Below are 10,453 nucleotides of genomic sequence, written 5' to 3' on the forward strand. Positions count from 1 at the left end.
GAATGTGACTTCCAGAATAAAACATCATACTTATAAGTGTCTCTCTTGCAAGTGAGATTTCATTCCTTTATAGTGCTCATTCTCACTAAAAATAATAACAACCAGCAAATATTACTTCTCAAAAAACCATCAACATACTGCAAGGGGGTTGCCAGCAAGCAAAAGAAAGGCTTAATGCCATATAGTCAGCAAGGATTAGACTATCTGGCATGAAAAGGAGAAATTCTGTGTCAGAGCATGAGCTGGGGAAGAGGATGATAAAGAGAAGTCCATGTCCTCGGCACCCTACACTGGCTCCAGGAAAGAGAGAAGGAGTGACAGGGAGTAGAACTCACTGGGGCAGACTTTGGCTTACCCCCATCTGTCAGCCTCTGCACAGCACCACCAGCCAAAACACCTAGATCTCAGATCCAGAAACAGCCTGTTGCAATGCCCTTTTCTCCAGGGTGATAATGCATAGATACACCAAGCTCCTAGTCTCTCCCTGCTGTTTTTTAGTGTATCTAGCAGAAATCATTGTCTCTCGGTGACTTCTAGAGCCATGCCAGAACTCTGCAGCATGGGACCATACCCATCCCAGTACTGCTCATTTAACACAGCTGGGGAGTCGGGACCTGGCAAACATTTGAGCTGGGGCTGGTATATACCACAACAAACTGGAATAAGCTCTTGGAGAGCAAGTGAATACTTTTTTTAAAAATGCTTTCCACAGCCTTAATAGTGTAGATCAGTTTATAAAGTCCAAATCCTGGACCTCATCCTGATACCCATCTCCTACAACTGAAAGGATGACAAAAGCCTTAGGTAGAGGCTTGACAAAATCCCACAAGCTTATCCCCACTATATTTTCAACCTATTGTGCTGAGATCTGTCTTATCTACAGCCCATAGTTTATTCTATTTTATTACTGCTAAGGACCTGTTTTTAAATGCTATAAGATCCATCTCTTTTCCTCCTCTCTTCCTCATTAGCTAGATGAGGCACAGAGTGAAAGACTTCCTTCAGAAAAGCAAATTCAAATGATGTTTCCTGATTTTTCACACTTTACAGGACATATAGCAAAACCTATTGAAACAGCCATGGTTTACCAAGAACAGATGCAAGATGTTTTTGTTTCCTGAATACTATGACAGCTGTCACTGTGAATGTAGAGGAGGACAACATGATATGGATGACAGATGTATGAGACAGTAAACAAGGTAGTGCCAATTGCAGACGGTCCTTCTAATTTGGGTAGAACTTGCGACAGTAATTTAATGTTCTGATCTGGAACCCATTCAGTTTTTTTTTTTTTTCCTCAAACCTTTCTAAGCTGCAGTACTTAATTATCTAGGATTTTACATTTTGGGGGAGGAGGAGTAGGAGAAATGGCCTTAAATGGGAATTATTCTCTTTTAAAACCCCTCTTACTCTACAGCAATCGATCACATAATTATGTATAATACATTCTGGTGCAATTCAACCTTTGGCCTGTACTACACGGGGGAAATTAACTGGTAGAGCTATTCCATAATAACTTCAATTATAGCTGTTTTGGTACAATTTAACTATTCTGGAATAACTCCCTAGTGTGAATATTCAGTTCCAGAATAAAAGTGATTTTATTCCAGAACAGTTACTCTTCTTCCAAAGGGGAATAATCACTCCAGAATAAAATCACTTTTATTTCAGAATCATTATATGCAGGGAGTTGTTAGGGTATAGCTCCCCCACAGTTATTCTAGTGCCAATTAATTTTCTCGTGTACACAAAAACCTTAGCAGTCTTCAGCAATACTCTGTCTTATTATAGTTAGCTGTGTTTACATGGTAATCTGCATAAAATTAAGGACTGAAATTTAAACAGAACGTGTTAAGCTGTATTAATTTTCTTCTTTACCTTGTCTCATGCATAGAAAATCAAGATTTTCTAAAATTCATACCTACTCTGAGGGAGAAAAAGATCTGTCTAAATACTTCCCCCTGCATAAATTTTTTGATATAATCTATCAAAGCAATCTGAAGTTTATTTTCTACAATTTACAAAAAGTAGTCCAACAAACATATGCATGTACACAAATATTTTGGATTTGAGAATTTATTTGGTAACATGTAAAAATGGTTGCAGAGGCAACCTGAAAAGTTATACTTTGGTCATAGTAAAGTTGTAGCTCAAATGAACTGAAAGTCTTAAAGCACAAACTTGAAGACATGATTAATTCATTGATTTTCATAAGTGTAGAGTAAAGAGTAATGATGATTTGATTTTCATGGCTAAAGTTGTCGTCTTTCAGCAGCATTCACTAGCATTTTAATAGCTTTTTAACCAAGGGTATGGCAAAAGTTGAGAGTTCTTAAGGTTAGAATTTGATTGTAGCTCAAATGACAACAGGTCTGGAGAAGTTTGTAGAGACATCCTACTCAGCCAGAGGCTTACTCTGAAACAGACTGATGGCAAAAGAAATGTTCAAGTTGCATCTCATTCATATCCTGAGTTTTGGTCAAGATGCAGATGAATTAGCTTTTAATGAGAATTTTTCAGTTTCTCCAGTTTCGGTGATGAGAAACTGAAAATAAAAGTAAACTTATTTTTTCCTTAACATTAAGCACATTCCTGTCCATAAATTCAAAATTTAAATAAAAAAAAAGACAAAGGAAAAAATATTTTAAGCATGAGTAACAGTTTTTGGTTTTCTTTAGTTTAGAAAGTGAAGCTGGTAAACTAGTGTTTATTTGAGGTTAGAAATGTGCTTTCACAGTTATTCTACTCTTCTGTGAAATTCGCATATTTTGAGTAGGATACTGACAGCTTCTGAGCTTCTTCTGTGAGGCACTCAGCACCTGTCAGAAGCAAGCCCTTAGGTATTTCCTCTTAACACACAATTTTATTTTTTGAAGAAATATTAGATTGTTCTTTCACAGTGTAGCTACAGACTTCATTCATGGTAATTTAAATTTATTTTAACTTTATTAATCATTTTATTTCCTTTTTATTGTAAAGTTAGCTTTAAATGGAAAATTGTCCTGATCATACTGAAAGTGAATGAAGACATTTCTGCAAAATTCAAAGATATTTAGGATTATTTTGGAATTATCATAAACTTTACCTGGATTTTAATCATCATTTTTTTTACCCAATTCACATCTGTGCTTTAGTTCCTACAAATTTTCGGTACTATCTTCTTGGAATGAGGTAGTTGTATTGCTGTATTCAGAATAGAGGGCTTATATTTGGATTAATTAAGGTATTGAATTTGATTATTTGGGGACCTTTTGTGGGAGCTGGTCAACGATTTTAGGGGCGAGATTTCAATCTACGTATATGATGCCTGTCTTGGTTTAAAGTTTGTCAAAAGGCAGATTACACAATTGTCACTTGACTATCCAAGTTGATTTAAAGCACAGCCAAGTCTTGGTCTGCAGAGGTTATCTAAAGTATGTCTTCTGCATATCTCTTCATTCTATAATTTACTGTAGTAATTAAAAATCCATCCTAAAATGTCTCACCTGGGAGATGTGATATTAAGCACATGAAAACAAGCTTTACAAAATGAGGGATTATTTTTTTCCTAGATAGTGGTACGTTACAAGAGCATACAAGCATTTATTTATATGGGTATTTGAAACAATTTACATTGGGATCCATTTCATTCAGACATGTTTTCATTTAACAGATGGATACAGTTCTGCAAACAGCATTTGCACCTGCAATGTGAAGTAGCTATGTATTTTGGTGACGACAGACCTACAAAACGATCTGTCGCGCTGCTGTGCCCTCTCAGTATAACTTTTTTGATGTCATTATCAAATTCATTTGGAAAGCTGACTGAAAAGCCTAATAAGAAATATGATTAACCACTCCCTTGTCAAGTTATAGTTTTTTTGAGTGATGTCTGAAACTGGCATGTTTGTTCTGACCAAACATGTATCATTCAAAACCAGCCTATTTCTTCTGCCTTTTAATTGTTTTTATTTTGCCTGAATTTTGCCTGCCTTATCTGAAACCAGAATGACTTTATAGACAAGGTTTAAGAGTCAACTTTATAAAATGGGATTAAAATAGTAACAGGTTTACTCTAAAACAGAATTAACATTCATTAAATTTCATATATCTATTTTTTACAAAGCTCAATACAAATATATTATACCAGTAAGAAAAGGTAACAAAATTGCATGTATCAAGTATGTGCTATTCATATAGAGAAAATAGAAACTTTAAGGGCAAAAAAAGTGAATAAGTGTTTAAGGGATTTAAGACTCTTTTTAAATATACAGACAGTAACATTACACTCTGCATAGTGTTTCTGACATCTGCAAGCATGTTCTTGCAAGATATTTCTGCAAATAAACACTAGGAACAAGGATGCTGGGGGAAGGCCAGATCATGCGGAGTTGTGGTTGTAGAACTGGCCTTATTTGGCAGTAGAGACATTCACATGTGGGAAAAAATCAGATCTTGGGAAAGCCTGAGTTCAAAAAGCACTAGGTCTTTGAAAGACCCGGGAGGGTAGCTGGGCTCACTAAAAGAAAAAAATTGATGTGTTTAAAAGGCAGAGACTCAGGCAAGGAGCTACTCTGCAGTTGTAATAGGCAGTCTTCAGGATGGTAACTAAAATACCCAGGAGCTGGGGGTGAAGGAGAGAGCCATGCACTCCTGCAGTTGTTAATTGAGAGGAGGTGTCCCACTACCTTCAGTGATGAATAAAGGACACTTGGGAGACTGAAAACCAAAATATTACTAATCATACTGCCTGATAAGAGACACAACCAATTTAAAAAACCCTTTCCTTCAGTAGTTTGGGTTGTTTTTGTGCATTGACAAAGATAACAAAACTCCTGTATTTGCACTGCAAACTGATGGTGGCCCTAGAGTATGGTGAAGCAGCCACACATTTTCTCCTAGGATTTCCTAGCTAGAAATATGTGCATGTGCTTTATGCTTCCATCTAACCCTGTGTGAAGTGTCTGATTTCCTGTGTGTGGTTGTACCTTCACAGGAATTCTCAAGAGTTCAGATTTATTGAGTAAGAATAGCAGGTCTGCAGTTAACATTTGATTGGCACTTCTGCATGTTCAGAGTCAAACCAAGGCTCTGCCAAGCTGAAAGGTCAATGCCAGAAATCCCAGGCATGCACTGCTCTTTCCAACTGTAAAAACATTTCATCTGGGGAAAAAAAAAGTCATAGAGAAGTCCAAATGCACCAGTTAAAACTGATGGGTTTGTACTATTCAACAGAATTTTCTAGGTCACCATCATTCCTTAAAGGTTCAGTTGGAGTTAGGAAATGTACTATATGTGGCAAAGAAAGATTTAGTTATACATACTAAAGAAAGGAATCATATTATGATTAGGGTTGGAAAAGACCTCCAAAATCATCTGGTCCAACCATCACCCCACTACCAATGTCACCCACTAAACCATGTCCTTAAGCACTACATCCAACCTTTCCTTGAACACCCCCGGTGACAGTGACTCCACCTCCCTGGGCAACCCGTCCCAATGCCTGACTGCTCTTTCTGAGAAGAAATGTCTCCTCATTTCCATCCTGAACCTCCCCTGGTGCAACTTGAGGCCATTCCCTCTAGTCCTATCTCTAGTTATCTGTGAGAAGAGACCGAAATCCAGCTCCTCACCACTTCCTTTCAGGTAGTTGTAGAGAGCAATAAGGTCTCCCCTGAGCCTCCTCTTCTCCAGACCAAACACCCCCAGCTCCCTCAGCTGCTCCTCACAGGACTTGTGCTCCAGGCCCTTCACCAGCTTCGTAGCCCTGCTCTGGACATGCTCCAGGGCCTCGATGTCCTTCTGGTAGTGAGGGGCCCAAAGCTGAACACAGTGCTCGAGGTGCGGCCTCACCAGAGCAGAGCACAGGGGGACGATCACCTCCCTGCTCCTGCTGGCTGCACTATTCCTGACACAGGCCAGGATGCCGTTGGCCTTCTTGGCCACCTGGGCACACTGCTGGCTCATGTTCAGGCAGGCATCGACCAACACCCCCAGATGCTTTTCCTCTGCACAGCTTTCCAGCCACTCTGCCCTAAGCCTGTAGCGCTGCATGGGGTTGTTATAGGACCCAGTACTTAGCCATGTTGAACCTCATCCCCCTGGCCTCTGCACATAGACCAGGTCCCTCTGCAGGGCCTTCCTACCCTCTGGCAGATTGACACCCCCCCTTCTCTGGGATAGCCCTTCTAAACACAGCCCTTTTCGGTTTGTGAACAGCAGGTCTAGCAGGACACCCCTTCTGGTAGGCTCACTAACCAGCTGAGTCAGGAAGCTGTCTTCCACACTCCAGAAACCTCATAGACTGCTTCCTCTGGGCTGTCTTGTATTTCCAGCATATGTCTGGCAACTTGAAGAACCCCATGAGGACAAGCGCGGGCGAATGAGTGACTTCTGCCAGCTGTTTATAGAACACCTCATCCATCTCTTCATCCTGGTTTGGCAATTTGTAACAGCCTACAAGAAAGCTGGGAAGGGACTCTATATAAGGGATGGAAGTGGTAGGACAAGGAGTAATGACTTTAATCTGAAAAAGGGTAGATTTAGATTAGATTTTAGGGAGAAATTCTGTAGTCTGAGGGTGGTGAAGCACTGGAACAAGTTACCCAGAAAAGCTGTGGATACCCCATCCCTGGAAGTGTTGAAGGACAGGTTGGATGGAACTTTGAGCAACCTGGTCTGGTGGAAGGTGTCCCTGACCACGTCAGGGGGGTCAAACTAGATGATCTTTAACGTCCTTTCCAACCCAAACTGTTCTATGATTCTACATTGAGCAGTCCTAAATATCTGGGTCCTGACCATGGAGAATTATCATTTTAAAGATTCTGATCTGTAGAACAACCACCCCCAAATTGTTCCTTTCCCTGTCTAATGTAAAGACCTTACTCTACATACTACCACACGTACAATGCACCTTTCCTTGCGTCATATTCTGGCTACCCTGGTGAAATCAAAAGCATATTGCTTTTCTGATACTTCCTTTTGATATCCTTCCCCCTGTGACACCGTGTCATACAATCTAAGGAAGCATCCTGTGTAACAGAGTGACACAGAATAATACATCATGTCAAATAAGTTAAATGTTTCAAGGCATTAGAGACCTAGAGGATTTCAGATAAAAGAAACAATTGTTTGAATCCCCCCCCCCCCAAAAAAAAAAAAAAAGGTATAAACATCCACCAAAAGGTTGACATTTATACCTGAGTTTTAATGGTTCCTCTGATTTCTGTTTAATGTGGAGGCATGTGCACAATTACAGCTGTAGTGCTAAGACTGTAACTGTTACCACCTTTTTAAAAGTGTTGTTTTGAAAGGTCAGGCTAAACGTTGCGTGCTTTGGGGATTTTTCATTCTATTTTCCTATGGACATTGATGATGGCAGCAGGATTGAGCTAAAAGGTACCGGTATTTTCTGGTAACTGACTCTCCTCTAGGAGAGAGTGAAGCAGGATTTTCTTTGTTTTTCATGTTGCTTTAGCTTCATGGATTCCCTGATTTTGTCTTTTGCGATGTTACTGTGTTGCAGCTGGACATAGTACTTAGGGCTGATCTACAGATGTGCTCTGGAAAGCTACATGTTGAACCATCTAGAGGTTTCAGCCCAAATACACGTAGAGGAATGGAGGTCAAACTCCATGTGATATGCCATCAAGTTACAAGGATAGGCCAGGAACCTCACACAGTATCTTTCTTTTTGCAATGGAAATCTCTTCCCAGAGGTACTATCAAAAGTACCAGCATTAATTAGACTAACTAGAAGACAAATCTACATTCTTACCCCTTTTAAATAATTTTTATCATTACTGTATTTTAAACCTACTACTTTGATGAATAATTATTTTTATTACATGGTGAAACATGAGGATTTCCACAAAAGATCACTGCCTAATCATAAGAAATAGAACCACTGGGGAGAAGGTTGTGAGGAGAGGCTCAGAAATTCAGGAGCTGTTTAAGTAGGAAAATTAACTGAAGTGTGAGAGAAAAAGCTGAACAAAGAGGACTTTTTGTTTTAACATTATCAAGACAGTGCCATTAGACTTGTTTAACAGCCTAGTTAAGACAAGGAGAAGCAAGCTTATTTTCTGGGGGATTTCTGAAGAGTCACACAGAAAAGACAATTAAAAGTTCTTGACTGAGGCTTAGGGAAAAAAAAAAAAAAAGGAAAATGGTGTCAATCTATAAGATAGAGACAGATCAGTCTCAACATGTTGGAAAGAATGCTCAGTGGACTAGATTACCAAATCACAAATCATGGAGTCAAAGCAAAACAGAGAGAGCATGAAGAGCCTTAAAAATTCAGTGAAGAGTGTAAAAGAATAAGGAGCATGATAAATTGTTTGCTTCCTATTTTGGTCACAAACATAAGTAGGATCCAACCTTGAGACAGAGCTAAAAACAACAAATGTTATTTTTGTAGAAAATATCCCTGAAAACAGTTTTACGGAGATATGTACTGTAGAGGGACAGGAGTCCACATTCAAAAATTTAGATAGAGGAAAGCGGACATAAATCTGGAGATGATAAAGAAAAGGCAAATTTCCCATAAATATGCAAAGTCCACACAAAAAGGTCCTAAAACAAATGTTTTTAATGTAATTTAAAAAGTTTGATAACAGAGAAAAAGCAGAATAAAGAACATAGTATGACTTTGTTCATATAGCTATGCTCAAGATAACCTAATACCCATGACCCCACATTGTCAAATTTGTATATGCAACATGAAAAGCTGCATAAGTTTCCTGCAGTGTTATCCCAGCTACTCATAAACCACAGAGATACTCTTGGCACTAGTGAAATTTTATCTTGTCCCTTTGGAATATTGTGTAATGCCAAGGTGATTTCAACAAAAGCGCTTTGGGTACCTTTGACCCAAATGAAATGAAAATCTTTTGTTAAAGACATGATTTCTTTCCCTGCCTTCCACTGGCATCAGCAAAAGAAGTTATTTTGCATGGCTACTCATACTATGCGTACCCACACCATAACAGTTAACATGTGTTTTGGAGAGTTCCATTTAATTTGTTGACATTGTAAACTAATGGTTTACTTGTAATACATAGGAAAAGTCATCCTGTATGCAGAGAATAAGTGCTGTCAACTTGCAGATGTTACATAGTGTTTTTTATAACCCCAGAGCTTTGTTAAGAACAAATCTCAACTTTACGATGCTGTCAGCAAGTGCTTCCAAAATCTAGACCATTTTTTTTTCTGGTCAGAGTCCACTGTTATGCTTCCTCCTCAACCATAAGCCGAAAGAGTTTCTTTTCTCAGAAGTCTTTTACGGCCATTGACTGCCTGAGCCATATGTCTTCATTTAATAGCTGTGGCTTCTGTTGAGTTTATTTACTTGCCCCTGCAGCTTTGAATGAAGGACTGCTTAAATTTAATTACTTTCTAGTGCAGCTTGAATAGCAAATGGGAATCTGCTAATTGATAACTTCTTCTCAATGAGGCTTTGTATCTCACCCTGGCATGTTCCCTCGGGTGCTTTGGGTAACCTCATTGTTAGGATTGTTGATTCAAATGGAAATGGATACAGGAAATTCAGATCCAATACCGTACAGTGAAGCCTGGCAGATTCAATCCACTTTTAACTTTCAGGGAGATATTTAGAGGGCAGCAAACAATTGTGTTGAGGATAGGAGTCCATGGATTGCATGTCTGAGTGACTTAGTTGTCAGCAGCTACCCATTCCTTACAAGTTAATTCTGGTTTAAAATAGGTACAGCTGATTTAACCAGAAGTTTAGCTGAAGACAAGCAGACACAGTCACAAGTTCAGCACTCTAGAAGTATTGTCAATGGAGAACTGGCCAGCAAGAAAAACATCAGCATAAAGTTTGCCACTAAACTGAGCATCAACAAGGCCAGATGCTGTAAATAGAACTGCAAAAGGATTTTTCTGTCTTCTGAAAATTTCTCAGCTACAGATTGCCTGTTCAATATATTAGGATAAAACTCATAATTACTCAGAGAGTAAGAAGGGTCATCTAGCCAGGAAGTGAGTTACTTGGAATTTCCTACTCTCCTGTGGGATGGGTGATACTGAAGTCGAAGGCTCTGAATCAGGCCTTCTCAGACTTTTGTCCCACTTCCTACGGGACTGCCCTGACTACACTGGACCATGAGCTCTTCAGAAGCAGGCAAGCATCTCACCGATAGTTCACTGCAAAGAGTGAGGGAATGGGAAGTGTTGGCTACTGAGTGATGCTGCAGGATATCAGCCAGCACCCACAGATTGGGTGATACTTTCCCTGTGAAGTACTAAAGAGATGTGCTAAGTCTGCTACCATTGACTGCAAAAGCACTCAAGAATTTTTTCCATTTAGGAAAAAAAAAAAAAAAAAAAGGAAAGAAAATGAGGCATGTAAAAGTTCTTGTTTGTGTCACACAGAGAAGCAAACGTATACAGATTATTCTTGTACTCTTGAGTTTTGCACTGAATGCTTGATAGGGACACTCTAGTAAAATCA

General features: G+C 39.2%; 1 long non-coding RNA gene across 2 annotated transcripts; it reads left to right on the plus strand.

Moving 5' to 3' along the window:
• The first annotated feature begins 1,054 nt into the window (after window positions 1-1,054).
• LOC118166918 lies at window positions 1,055-10,145 on the plus strand. Of its 2 annotated transcripts, none has more exons than XR_004750803.1 (3): window positions 1,055-1,199; window positions 9,704-9,981; window positions 10,050-10,145. It is a non-coding gene; the product is annotated as an uncharacterized LOC118166918 (long non-coding RNA). The 2 variants fall into 2 exon arrangements; XR_004750802.1 differs by having other exon boundaries at window positions 10,060-10,145.
• Window positions 10,146-10,453: the final 308 nt, after the last annotated feature.

The sequence above is a fragment of the Oxyura jamaicensis genome, chromosome 4, assembly GCF_011077185.1.
Source record: "Oxyura jamaicensis isolate SHBP4307 breed ruddy duck chromosome 4, BPBGC_Ojam_1.0, whole genome shotgun sequence".
NCBI classification, from domain to species: domain Eukaryota; kingdom Metazoa; phylum Chordata; class Aves; order Anseriformes; family Anatidae; genus Oxyura; species Oxyura jamaicensis.